Source organism: Mus caroli, chromosome 3 (genome assembly GCF_900094665.2).
Source record: "Mus caroli chromosome 3, CAROLI_EIJ_v1.1, whole genome shotgun sequence".
Taxonomy (NCBI): Eukaryota; Metazoa; Chordata; class Mammalia; order Rodentia; family Muridae; genus Mus; species Mus caroli.
This window is the reverse complement of record NC_034572.1, coordinates 123,191,813-123,203,919: the sequence shown is the minus strand read 5'-3', so window position 1 is coordinate 123,203,919 and position 12,107 is coordinate 123,191,813. Positions and strand designations below refer to the sequence as shown.

Genomic DNA, 12,107 nt, shown 5'->3' with positions numbered 1-12,107 from the left:
AGACAGGGTTTCTCTGTGTAGCCCTGGCTGTCCTGGAACTCACTCTGTAGACCAGGCTGGCCTCGAACTCAGAAATCCGCCTGCCTCTGCCTCCCAACTGCTGGGATTAAAGGCGTGCACCCCCACGCCCGGCTTAAATTTTTTTTTTATTGGATCAACTAGTATATACATATTAAAAAAAAACAGTTGTAGTAATCAAAATGCTAGGTTCAATTTTAGATACACATTGAGATATATTTATGAGTGAGACAGTGTACCTTAGATTTGTTTTAAAATACCCCAGGAAACAAACAAAAGGTAGACTCCAAAGAAGATGGAGACTGGGCTTGTCACCTGCTCCTCTCTTGCAAACACACAGAAACCTCTTTACACACTGATCATCAATCATCTCTTCCCATTTCTCTCTTACAAACACACAAATCTCTTTACATGCTAAAAACATCAAAACATTTCACATTCAAAAATATCCAATAGTAAATATATTTAGATGGATGGTTAGATTAGAAAATGTATGCATAAGTATTTGGAACCTATCTGAGGGCATCATGGGAGGGTGGTCACTGTGGGAGCTCCTGTGCGCCCACTCACAGCAGGATGGTGTTCGATTTTGGTGGGAGCTGTTAGATACATCAGCAAGATATCAGGACCCCCAAGTCCCACTAATTGCTGATTTATTACTGTAGAGTTTGGTGATACCAAGCCATGCAGAGAGAGAGAGTGAGAGACTGAGAGGGGTGGGATGGGGACTTGAGAGGCCTTGTACATAGTTTAAACCTTGAAGCACACTTCTAGAGATAGAAACCCATCTCTCAGAATGGGTATTGCCAATGCAACTAGACTGAGAGGGAAATGGTCGAATAAGCTGCAAGACATGGTATTAAAACCAAAATATACTAAAGAATGTAGCAGGTAAAATGCTTCATAAGTCATTCCTCTGATTGTTGGCATTCACTGTGTATCCAAGAATCAGAGCTACTTACATACACCTACTTAGCGAGCCACACCCACTAAAGCTACGAATCCAGGAATCAACCAAATGTGACCCCACAACACGGCAAGCGCCTGTTGAGAAACCTTGGTCCTGGCACGAAGCAGAATCTTACTGAATACATGATGACAATCTCATGCTATCAAAGTTTTTTTAAAAAGGGGCAAATAACAGCACATTGGTACCATAGGTCCTCAATAGACATTGAATAAATGGGCAGTTGGGAACACTGAGAGAAAATGTATTTCCCCAGCACTATATTTAAAAAGAACTGCAGAAAAAGCTATTCAGAAATAGATTGTGGCACATTTTTCTCCTCCTCTGACAAATATTTTTCCCTCAAAAACAAAGCAAAAAATTTAAGGCAATTTTATGGAAAATATAACTAGGCTATTATTATTCAAGAGGTACTCTCATCCATAAATGAGTACACATGACTGTATTTTGGTTCTAAAATCTCCCAAGGGTATGGTATTAGATCACATAAAGGGAGACTCGCTTTTTCTATACTCATATGAAGTTAAGATACATAAAACTTGTAAAGCCCATGCATAAGCAATGACGTGGAAAGAAAGAAAGAAAGAAAGAAAGAAAGAAAGAAAGAAAGAAAGAAAGAAAGAAAGAAAGGAAGAAAGGAAGGAAGAAAGAAAAGGGAACCCTACTGTTGATGCAGCCAATGGGAGCATCAGACAGCCTGATTCTTTTCTTTTTAATTAGAAAGGTAAAGGTAATGAGTTACCGCAACCACACAGCGGTTACTTTGTAAGTCTCCTGCATGGACACCCCAGGGAAAGGTCTTATCACTTAGTCCTAATAACCCCTCCTTCCACTAAAGTACTACTTCCATTTCTGAGAAAAAGAAATGGGGTTAGAGGTTAAGTGGCCCTTCGGCCCGCCTGTTCTTCTCAGTAAACTTCAGCTGAAAGGGGGGCTGGATCTCCACGGACTGACTGATGCCTTAGCAAGAAGGAAGGGCTCCCTTAGTGACCGCTGAGTAACTGAGCAGAACTGTTTTACTGGGAAAAGCCCAAGGTACACACCCCACACCATCATGCTCCAACTCCCGAGTCCCGCAGATCTGTCAAACGTTCTGCCACATCCTCCCTGCTTCTTTGAGAATGCTCAAAACACTTCCTGGAGATGACTTTTCATTTTTTAAAAAGATCTATTTTCATTTGACGTGTATGAGTGTTTGCTTGCATACAGTAGTTACAGAGAGTTGTGAGCAGTCACGTGGGTATCCAGAACTGAACCCGGATCCTCTGCAAGGGCAGCAAGTGCCTTTAACCACTGAGCTGTCTCTCCCACCCCTCAGCTTTGCTTATTAGTCACAAGCCTTGGTTTTGGATACATGGATTGAACTTCTTGTAATCATGTGTCAACCGAGTGAAAGGATGTCATATCATTCTAAGTCAGCCAGAGGAAAATGTGCTTCAAGAACCAAAGAGAACTATTTTTTCTTTAAAAACCTTCTATAATTTCAGGCACGGGGGCACACACCAGCAACCCTAACATCTAGTAGAAACAGGAAGATCAGGAGTTCAGAGCTAGCTTCATGTGCTTAACCAGCCTGAAGCCAGCCTGACCTATGTAGACCATCTCTGAGGAGACATCACTCAGCAACTAGGGCCTCCAAGGCAATCAGACCATGGCCCAGAATTGAAGAATTATAAATAAACTTAAAAGTAGAGTCTAGGGAGAGGCCACGCCACAAGCGAGGGTATAAGGATCATGGATGGCATCAGTAGTTCATAGTCACTGCATACAATGATCAAGACCTCCCTAAAGGCTCATGGCTAATACCAAAAAGGTTGGGAGTCAGAAACGGACTGTTACGGGCTCTATGTGAGTCCCAGACAGTCAGCATGTGGAGGACATTTGCTTAAGAGCCATTACAAAACTAAGCGCTCCAGGCAGCTCCAGCCATCTTTTTCTTCATCTTCGGTGAAACGCAAACCATGTTTTGGGTGAGTTTTGAGTTAGATGGGGTTCTTCTATAAAAAAAACAAGATTATGGCACTTGCAAGGAGAATGGATAAAACTGGCTGTCTTAATAACAAGTGAAAGAAGCAGATTCAGAAAGACAATTGAAGACTGCTCTTTCTCACGTGTGAAAGTCGGACGGAAGAAGAAAGCAAGGGAGGAGGAGGAAGAGGAAGAGGCGGCAGCTGCAGCTTGACAGCAGACAGGAGACTATTTGGTGCAAGGCGGCCAACAGGAGGAAGGAGGATGATGGAAGGGATGCGATTCATAGTACATTACCTGTGTGTATGAAAATGTAGAGTAAAAAGCTTAAGACTCTCTTGGTAGAGAGTCACCCTCTGAAGTATTAACACACACTGCAAACCGTATATAACAACTTCATAGTTTAGACGCTTTGGCCAACTGGGCCCTTGAAGTGACTGAGAACGGGCTTTCCCACCCGTACCTTTCTGGTAAAGGCACAGCTGAGGTCAGGTGACTGACCACTGGCCTGCTATTATTTAGGGTGGATTTAATGCCCTGATACTTCACTAGGAATCCGATAATTCTCCATTGTCCTTTAGGCGTTCAGGGATGGGGACGATGCGATTACGGCAATGCTTGGTTGTCAGGTATTAGTAATCTCTAGGTAGCGAGCGCATAGTTACTTTGCTTAATAAACCTTACTGTACATCACACAACACAACCCTTCCTCGTGGGTAGTTAGTAAGCACTTTCCGGGTGGTGAAACAAGTTGATTACTAGGTACCAAACTAGTTAAGAGTTAGGCAAACAAAACAAAAGAAAACAACAACAACAACAACAATAAATCCCTAATGTGGGGCCTGAGAAGACAGGTCAACAGGTGAGGAAGATCTGAGTTCAAATCTCTAGGACCAATGTAAAAAGTCTCACATGGGCACATGTGCCTGAAACACCGTTACTGTTGGGCTCAAGAAAGGTGATCTCAGGAGCCCTCTGGTTAGCCAGCCTAGTGGGAAACTTCTGGTCAGCGAGAAACAATTTGTCTCAGAAACAAAACCAAAAATCAACCAAATAACAGCCCCAAGAAATAATGTGGAGAACGACAAAAATATCACTCTCCTCTGGCCTCTGCAGTGTGCACAGGCACGGGCACAGGCATGCATGCACGCGTGTGTGTGACATCCCTAACGTGTATTGCTATGTTGTGCTTGGACTTTTTTTTTTTTAAACACGCAGACACTTTTTGTTCCTTACCTTTCCGTTATCAATAAGAAAAGTGAATAATAATGAAATCAGTCTATAACTAGTTTAATAAACTGTTAAATAAATAAATAAATAAAAATTCTGTGGAAGTGAAAACCAATCAATGTGCCATATATATATGCAGAGAGCTCTCCTCTCTTTATATATATAAAGAGTCTATGCCGGATGGGCATTGTGGGGCATGCCTTTAATTCCAGCACTTAGGAAGTAGAAACCGGAGGATCTCTGTGAGTTCAAGGCCAGCCTGGTCTATAGAATGAGTTACAGAATAGCCAGGACCCTGTCTCAAAAGAGGAAAAATCGAAACAAAACAAAAAGACAGGGCTTGCACTACACAAGGGAATCCAAGACGTCTCTAGTTCAGATGCTGACCCAAGCTGTGGTGCCGTCTGGAAAGTAGAGTTTGGAAGGTTGGGGTCTTGGGAAGTGAAGCGGACCACACGCAGTTTGGCTGTCTATGTTTCCAATTAGATAAGAAGATAAAAACAATGTTTTCTTGAGGCAAGTTCTCAAGTTGAGGTTGTATTCTTGATGTTCCAGCGATGGCTGAATTCTGTCACATTTTTGCAAATTCTAAGATTTCAAACAAACAGTATTTTTTCCCTGTGAAAGCGATCAGACTTTCCTCCGTAGTTTTGTTAAGTGTTTGTTAACATGCTTCGAAATCCTGAAAAAGAAGTTTGTGACTAGAAATGTATCTGGGATTAATAGAGGCTTCAAGATGAAAAGGCGAAGCTGGCTAAGGAAAGAAAGGGGGCGGTGCTTCCGCCTGATCTGTTTTGACCCAAGAACCAAAGGAATGTGTGACTTCTGAGCTACTTTGGGTACAAACCCCCCCTCTCTGACTTAGCCCCTCCCCCAGGCGCTAATTTAGAGATCACAGGTTTTCCTTGTGTATTTCTTTGAGGTGAGAAAACCATGATTTTGTAGTTCAGCTCCTCTATTTTAAAGTAGGCCAAAGTATAATTACATTCAGTGAAACGGAGCAAACACCACCACATACATCTTCCCACTCGGGTCCAGCCCTTGTAGGCACAGACCTGGCATAAGGCTGTCTATGTCAGCAAACAATGCTTCCTATAGAAAAAGTAAAATGGGGTGCCTGGTTATCACTGAAAACAGGACTAGAGGGAGAGAACATGCTCTCAGATGTAACCATCCTCAGCCGAAATCTAAGCAGGAGGTTCAAGCACCAGCCTCCACATAAAAAGCCAGTTTTGGGGGTGCATCCTAAGACCCGGAGCTCTCTGGCTAGTTACACGGTGAACACTAGGCTAATGAGAGACCATGACTCAAAAAGAAGGTGGCCAGCTTCTGTACAATTGATACCTGATGTTGACCTCTGACTTGCACAGGTACGTATGCTGGTGAATTTGCACACACTTGTGCAACCCCCACACCCCCACCAAACAAATGAAATTAAACCAACCAACCAACCAAATAAACGACTCCAAATCCAGCATCACCCAGCCCTCCTTTGTGGATTAATAAGCTTCCAGATACTATTTTAAAGTAAAATATAAAAGTCTACTTCCTTGCTAGGAGTGGCAACTTACAGGACTTTAGCTCTAGCACTTGGGAGGCAGAGGCAGGTGGATCTCTGCGAGGCGACATATTTGGGTCCTGAGAAATGGCTCAGCACTTAAGAGACCTTATTGCTCTTGTAGAAACCTGGGCTCAGTTTCCAGCATGCCTTATAAACCACCTGTGACTCCAGCTCCAGCAGATCTGACACTGTCCGGCATCCGTGTGTAACTGCGCATACATGCACGTAGGCATACAAACACCCACATAAAAGACATAAACTTACAAGAACTAACTAGATTTGTCGGAGAGCTAGAGACCACGACTGGAAATGAGTGATTAAAAGAGACATTTACGGACAATGGAACCGGAATTGGGAATTCAGATTTGCCAAGATTCAGTCAATTTGGGCAGAACTTTCTTAGATTAAATCAAGACAAAGAAAAATGATAGCCACAGACAGCTAGATAAACAGGCAGGAACACATCCCTGTTTGCCTAGCGCTTCTCTATCCTCAAAGGGGGCGGGGGGACCCACGCCTGTTGCTTTTGTTTATCTTATTGTTTCTCAGAGAGCTGAAGTAAAGGCAGGGGACCACGTTCCCATGGCGACAGCAGCTAAGGAAATACACCCATCACTAAGTTTTTCCTTGATATAAAAACTCAAGAATGAAAAGTGAGGCTATTGCTGCTATTCCTAGGGCAGAGGGGAAAACAACTCTACAGCAATGAATTACCTCACGGTGGGAAATTAAGCTTGAGCAAAAAGAGGCAGTACCTGTGAAGCTAACACACTGAAAAATGACTCAAGCATTGTTTTTAAGCAGAGATTATGGCCCATTAAACCAGGAAAGGAATATGGATTTGATTTCTCTGGAAAATAATGGCAAACTTTTTATTCAGATATTCACATTGCTCCTTCAAAATTCGAAGGCTCAGCACCATAATGAAAACCATTATTGTGTGTGATTAACACAAACTAACAAAATATGCCAATATATTCATAACACCAGGCATCCTCACTCTCAATAGTAATTACTCCTAAAAGCAAACAAAATCGGAATGAGCGCTCACTCAGCAACATACTTGAATTGTATTCGTTTCAAAGAAAATCGGTTTTATAGTTTTTATATAACGCTGTGGAGATTACAAGTTTGAATTAAGTCTCTTGTGGTTAAAGTCAAGGGAGTCAAAAAGGTGGCTTCCTCCTGGTGGCTCCTGGCTGAGCCTGTTTATCTGTCTGTCACAACACAGAAATCCTGGGCTTCTGTTGCCTCATCTCCATCTTCCAAGCATACTGTCCCCAACCCCTGCTGGTGTGGCCATGTCAACTTCTCTGACTCTTGTCCCCTTGCTTCCCTTCCAGGGTTCTTGCAATTACTACAGGCCTATGAGCTCATCCTTGACCACAGCCTAGACTGGGGCTCCGACCTCAAGGACCCACAAGGTTTCACTGGCTCCATTTATTCCTTATCAATGTCATGTCTCTTAACCTAAGCACAACTGCAGAGTCTCTGATGGGACATACAACGAAGCGGCCACAGGGATGCAGGAGGAACCAGCACACCTATGACGTTCTGTTACACACTTTGCCGCAGAGACCCTTGAGCTCACCTAGCAGATGTCTCCACCAACATCAAGGGCACTAGGAGCTAATACTTTTTGTCCCTAAGAAGACATGTGATGCTATACATCTTTAGTGAAGTGGAAGGTGGCACCCAGCTCCTAGTATGTGGATACTGGGGAATTTGAGATCCAGCCATCTACTACAAAACATGACCTAACTGACCTAACACCAAGTCTCAATGGTGCTGGGACCAGAAAGTTCAGGACAAGCAAAAAACTAAGAAAGATATTAAGAGAAACTAGAAAACGCGAAGGCATGTTAAGACTCGGAAACAGCCTCACAAATATGTCTACTGAGGGGAAGGTACAGCCTATGCTCTGATGAGCTCAACTTCCTCTGCTGTAAAAGATTATTCCAAGCACCCTAAATCCAGCTAGGCCTTACCTAGCAGCCAACACGGGCCCCGAATTCCCCCTTCATTCTCTGAGTACTTTACTAGTCTCACAACTGTGGAACTGTGGAACAGTGGTCCAGCAAGTCAAAAGGCTGCTTTAGATTCAACGGTACAAGCACTGCAAGCCTTCTCTGCCTGGAAGGTCACCTGAAGTTTCACTTGAAAATGCATCTGCAGATAGGAAAAAAAGCAGAAACCACTGCCAAGACATCCCTCCCCTCTCTCTCAACCCACACAGGATTCAAGTTCTTACAGCCGAGTTCCAAGTTCCTGCGATGGCTCCATCTTCACAAGGTAATTGCACAAAAAAGGCAATCTCAACCCAGGAGGGATTCCTATCTCTCTGCTCCCTGTTTCTCTACAGCATCAGCATGGGAATGATGCCATGTTCAAGATAAGTCAATCTGATAAGAAGGTTTCTATGGGAATCGCCCTGTTTTGGAAGGGCTGGAATTGTTAAGAAACTAGGTGTTGGTTGGGATGAACAAATTCAAGGTAGTCGAAGTGGGAGAGAGAGTGATTCACTCAGGTTCTGGCTCCTCAAAGGCTTTTTCTCTCTCTGTTATAGCGATGCTGCAAGCAGACTTTGCACCGATGATACAAACAGCTAAACGATTTTGCCTGGTAGCTGTTCCTTCGGTTTGCACCCTGGTCATTGGTTTCTCACGAGGAAACCGGAGTGAGACCTGCCAGACAGTGTTCCCAGCCGGCTCAAGGAGCCTTTTATCTTCATAGTTTAGGCGACTTTTATCTTTGTATCTATTCACATAATTTTCCACAAAGACTTTAGTGTCCCTCCCCCGCCCCTTATTTATAACTTCAAAACCAAGGGGGGAAATAAAAAGACACAAAGGTCTCCTAGAGGGTAAATTCCTAACAAGAAAAATGTCAAGATCGCTCAGAAAATAAGCATGCATCCATTTCCTTTGAGAACGAAAGACTATCTGTCAGCTCTTGTGTACGGTTAGTTTGTGAGATGTAGCGGTAATCTCGTCTTCATTTGCAAGTCAGGTGATGCTTGGGATATGAGTGGTGTGTAGCTGGAATGAATTCTTCAGTGTGGCTTCAAAGAAAAGCTTCTCAGAACTCCAGTTAGGACAGACGGCGCTGTTTGTTTTCTCCAGGGGGTCTCAGAAGGAAAAATGGCTAAGCACAAGGAAACTCAGTCTCTTTCCCCTGGAGAACTGGAATGTTGATGTGCCTCGCATCCCCAGGGGCTTCCCCTCTAGGAACACACACTGCAGGATGCGTCAGACACCAACCAGCGCCCACACATGTGCACTGCATCACTATAGCAGAGGACAATTTTGCAAAGTCAGCTCTCTCCTCCCACCTTCACCTGGCTTCCAGGAGTCAATCTCCGGGTACACGGAGCTCAGCAAGCTCCTTAATAGAGTCAATCTCAGGGTACACAGAGGTCAGCAAACTCCTTAACGCACTGAGCCATCTCACCAGCCCCCAATGTTTGGCTTTACGACTGACTGAAAAGCACCTCTGGAAACCATTTTTTTTTTCTCTTTTAAGAAAGTATGTCTTTCCTTGAGCCATGTTCATTCATAAAACAATTACATTTTCACAGGGAGGAAAAATATACAAGAAAACCTGGAAAGCTAGAGTGGCAGGGGAGTTATCTCAGGAGGTTAAGTGCCTGCTGGGCAAATAAAGGGACTGAATTTCTGGACCCTTACCCATGTAACAGGCACCATGTTGGGCTATGAGGTCAGGGCCTGGCAGGTGGGGGTGGAGGAGGATGGGTGGATCCCTCCCCTCAATGAGCTCAAGGTTCAGTGAGCACCCTTCTTAAAAAGCAGAGAGGTGCTGGGCGGTGGTGGCGCACGCCTTTAATCCCAGCACTCGGGAGGCAGAGGCAGGCGGATTTCTGAGTTCAAGGCCAGCCTCGTCTACAGAGTGAGTTCCAGGACAGCCAGGGCTATACAGAGAAACCCTGTCTTGAAAAACCAACAAAAAGTAGAGTGGAGAACACTGACTGACCTCTGGGCTTCTACACACTCACTCTCTCTCTCTCTCTCTCTCTCTCTCTCTCTCTCACACACACACACACACACACACACACACGGTAGAATATGTGCCACCAAACTCAAATACCCATATGCACATAGCCACAGGAACATTTACATACACCAAACAAACACCCGTGCACCTACAAAAAACACAACACAAAACTTAATGGGCACACAGACACAACAGATGTGCCCTTTACATAAGTCTTCTTATGTAAACTGATTTGCTGTGCAATCTCTAGCTTTTCTAAAATCCTCTATCTAAAAAAAAAAAAATTCAATAGGAAGTTATACAAGGACAGAAATTGATATTTCTATATGTAACACAATCTTTTGCTATTAACCAATCATTCTATTTACTTCCACACAAACTCTAACTCGCCATCCTGCAGATTCTCTGCTTGTTTTATTCATTACCACGGTGCTTCTATTTCTCTTTAACACACCAACTAGAGCACTTAATCTCTTTTGTGTACTAAGTCACCATGCTTGTCGCCTCGTCCACATTCTAATGAGTTGTAGAAGCCTTCCTTAATTTCGAATGCCCTGAGTCTTATATCACAGAACTTCCCATAAGTAGCTCTCTGTTATACAAATAAATACGTAACATATTGGATATTTAACAGATATCATGTTGCTGGGTATGATGGACCATCCCATTGATCCTAGAGCTCGGGACACAGAGCAGGTAGATCTAGGAGTTTGGAGCCAACCTGGTCTACAAAGTGAGTTCCAGGCCAACCACGGCTCGCTACACAGCAAGATCCTCTTTCTAAAGGAGAATCGTGCACTGGGGACATATTTTAAGAGAATAGAAAATATATTAGTGGGTGGGATAATTTATGCTAAAGCTGACTCTGAGTCTGTGCTTCAAAACTTACTAGATTCTAAATCTAGATAGCTTAAAAAAAATGATGGCTTTTCTTTTCCCCATGTGCTAAGTGTCCAGCAAGTTCCTGTAACCCCACTAGCTTTTTGTTTTGTTTTTTAACATTTGTGGAACACTTGCTGTGGCTTCCCAGGCAGGTTGCCACTTCAGCAGTTCTACTGGGCACTGATGAGCAAGGCCGGAAAACACTGTCTATGTGCCCACTCCTTTGGGGCCTAACACCACCTACCATTTTCTCAGTGTGACTATTAAAGTCAGCAGAGACATCGTGGAAAGCAATAACTGACATCGGTGCTTTGAATGAATGCACAGCCTGTCCTCTTCTGGGTCCTCCTCCGCTGCCAGCAAAGTCAAAAGGGCACCCAAGTCAGCAGGGTGGAACGTGTTTTGGTAGGCAAGGGTTTGCCAAAAACAAAGCCGATTACTTTGATCAGCCTAAAAATGGAACGGTGTGATACTGTACCGCAGTAATTGGAATATTTTATTCAAAGAAATTTATGTGTGTGTGTGTGTGTGTTGGGGACCGGGAAGGAGCTGGCTCAAGGTAAAATAAAAGCACGAACTGGATGGATGGATGGCCTGACCTGGAGCTGTAGAGCCCACAGTGGAAGGCTTAAGTGTTGTCCTCTGGCTTCAACACCCAGACTCACACACACACAGATAACACGCACTCCCCCACACATACAACTGAAAAAAAAAAACAGCACAAAAAGTCACAAGGTTCTGAGCTCAGGTGAAAGGGACCACTTCAAGACTTTATACTGAGAAAGAGATGTGCTAACAAAGGGACGCTTCTTATTAGCCTTCTACAGGAGGTGTTTCTGAAAAAAAAAAAATAGCTTTCTCCTTCCTAATCTATTTATCATGGAAGTCGGGGGGAGAAGACTCCTGTACATATTTAATTACTTACTGGGGGGCAGTAAGGAGGGGGAGTCACAGGCATCCATTCAGTTGATTCAATCAAAAATTAAAAGGCAAAAAAAGAAGAAGAAAAACAGTCTTAACAAACTGGGCAGTGGTGGTGCATGCCTTTAATCCCAGCACTTGGGAGGCAGAGGCAGGCGGATTTTGAGTTTGAGGCCAGCCTGGTCTACAGAGTGAGTTCCAGGACAGCCAGGGCTACACAGAGAAACCCTGTTTCGAAAAAACAAAACAAAACAAACAAACAAAAAGTTAAAAGGCCCATGATGTACTGGTAATTATCCACACACATTATTTGCAGTCCTGAAACTAGACAGCAAGCTGCTCGTTCTTTTCACGACCAATCAGAAGTCAGCCAGTGCTGGTTGCACTGGATTTGGCCATTCAGAATAGAGTACTGGGTTACAACCTCTCAATGTTACAAAGGTGGTTCCTCTGCCTTGCACTGACAGGTGGAGGACTTCTCCAAGGCTAACAAGGTGTCTAACACTGGTCACAGCCTCTTTGGTATCAAGCTGGCAGACAGTAGGCAGA

At 43.8% G+C, this 12,107-nt stretch overlaps 1 protein-coding gene across 1 annotated transcript in view; it reads right to left on the bottom strand.

Annotated features, from left to right (window-relative positions):
- Elovl6 (ELOVL fatty acid elongase 6) overlaps positions 1 to 12,107 on the bottom strand; it is a 106,909-nt gene that overhangs the window by 33,046 nt on the left and 61,756 nt on the right. The gene's annotated exons all lie outside the window — the stretch shown is intronic.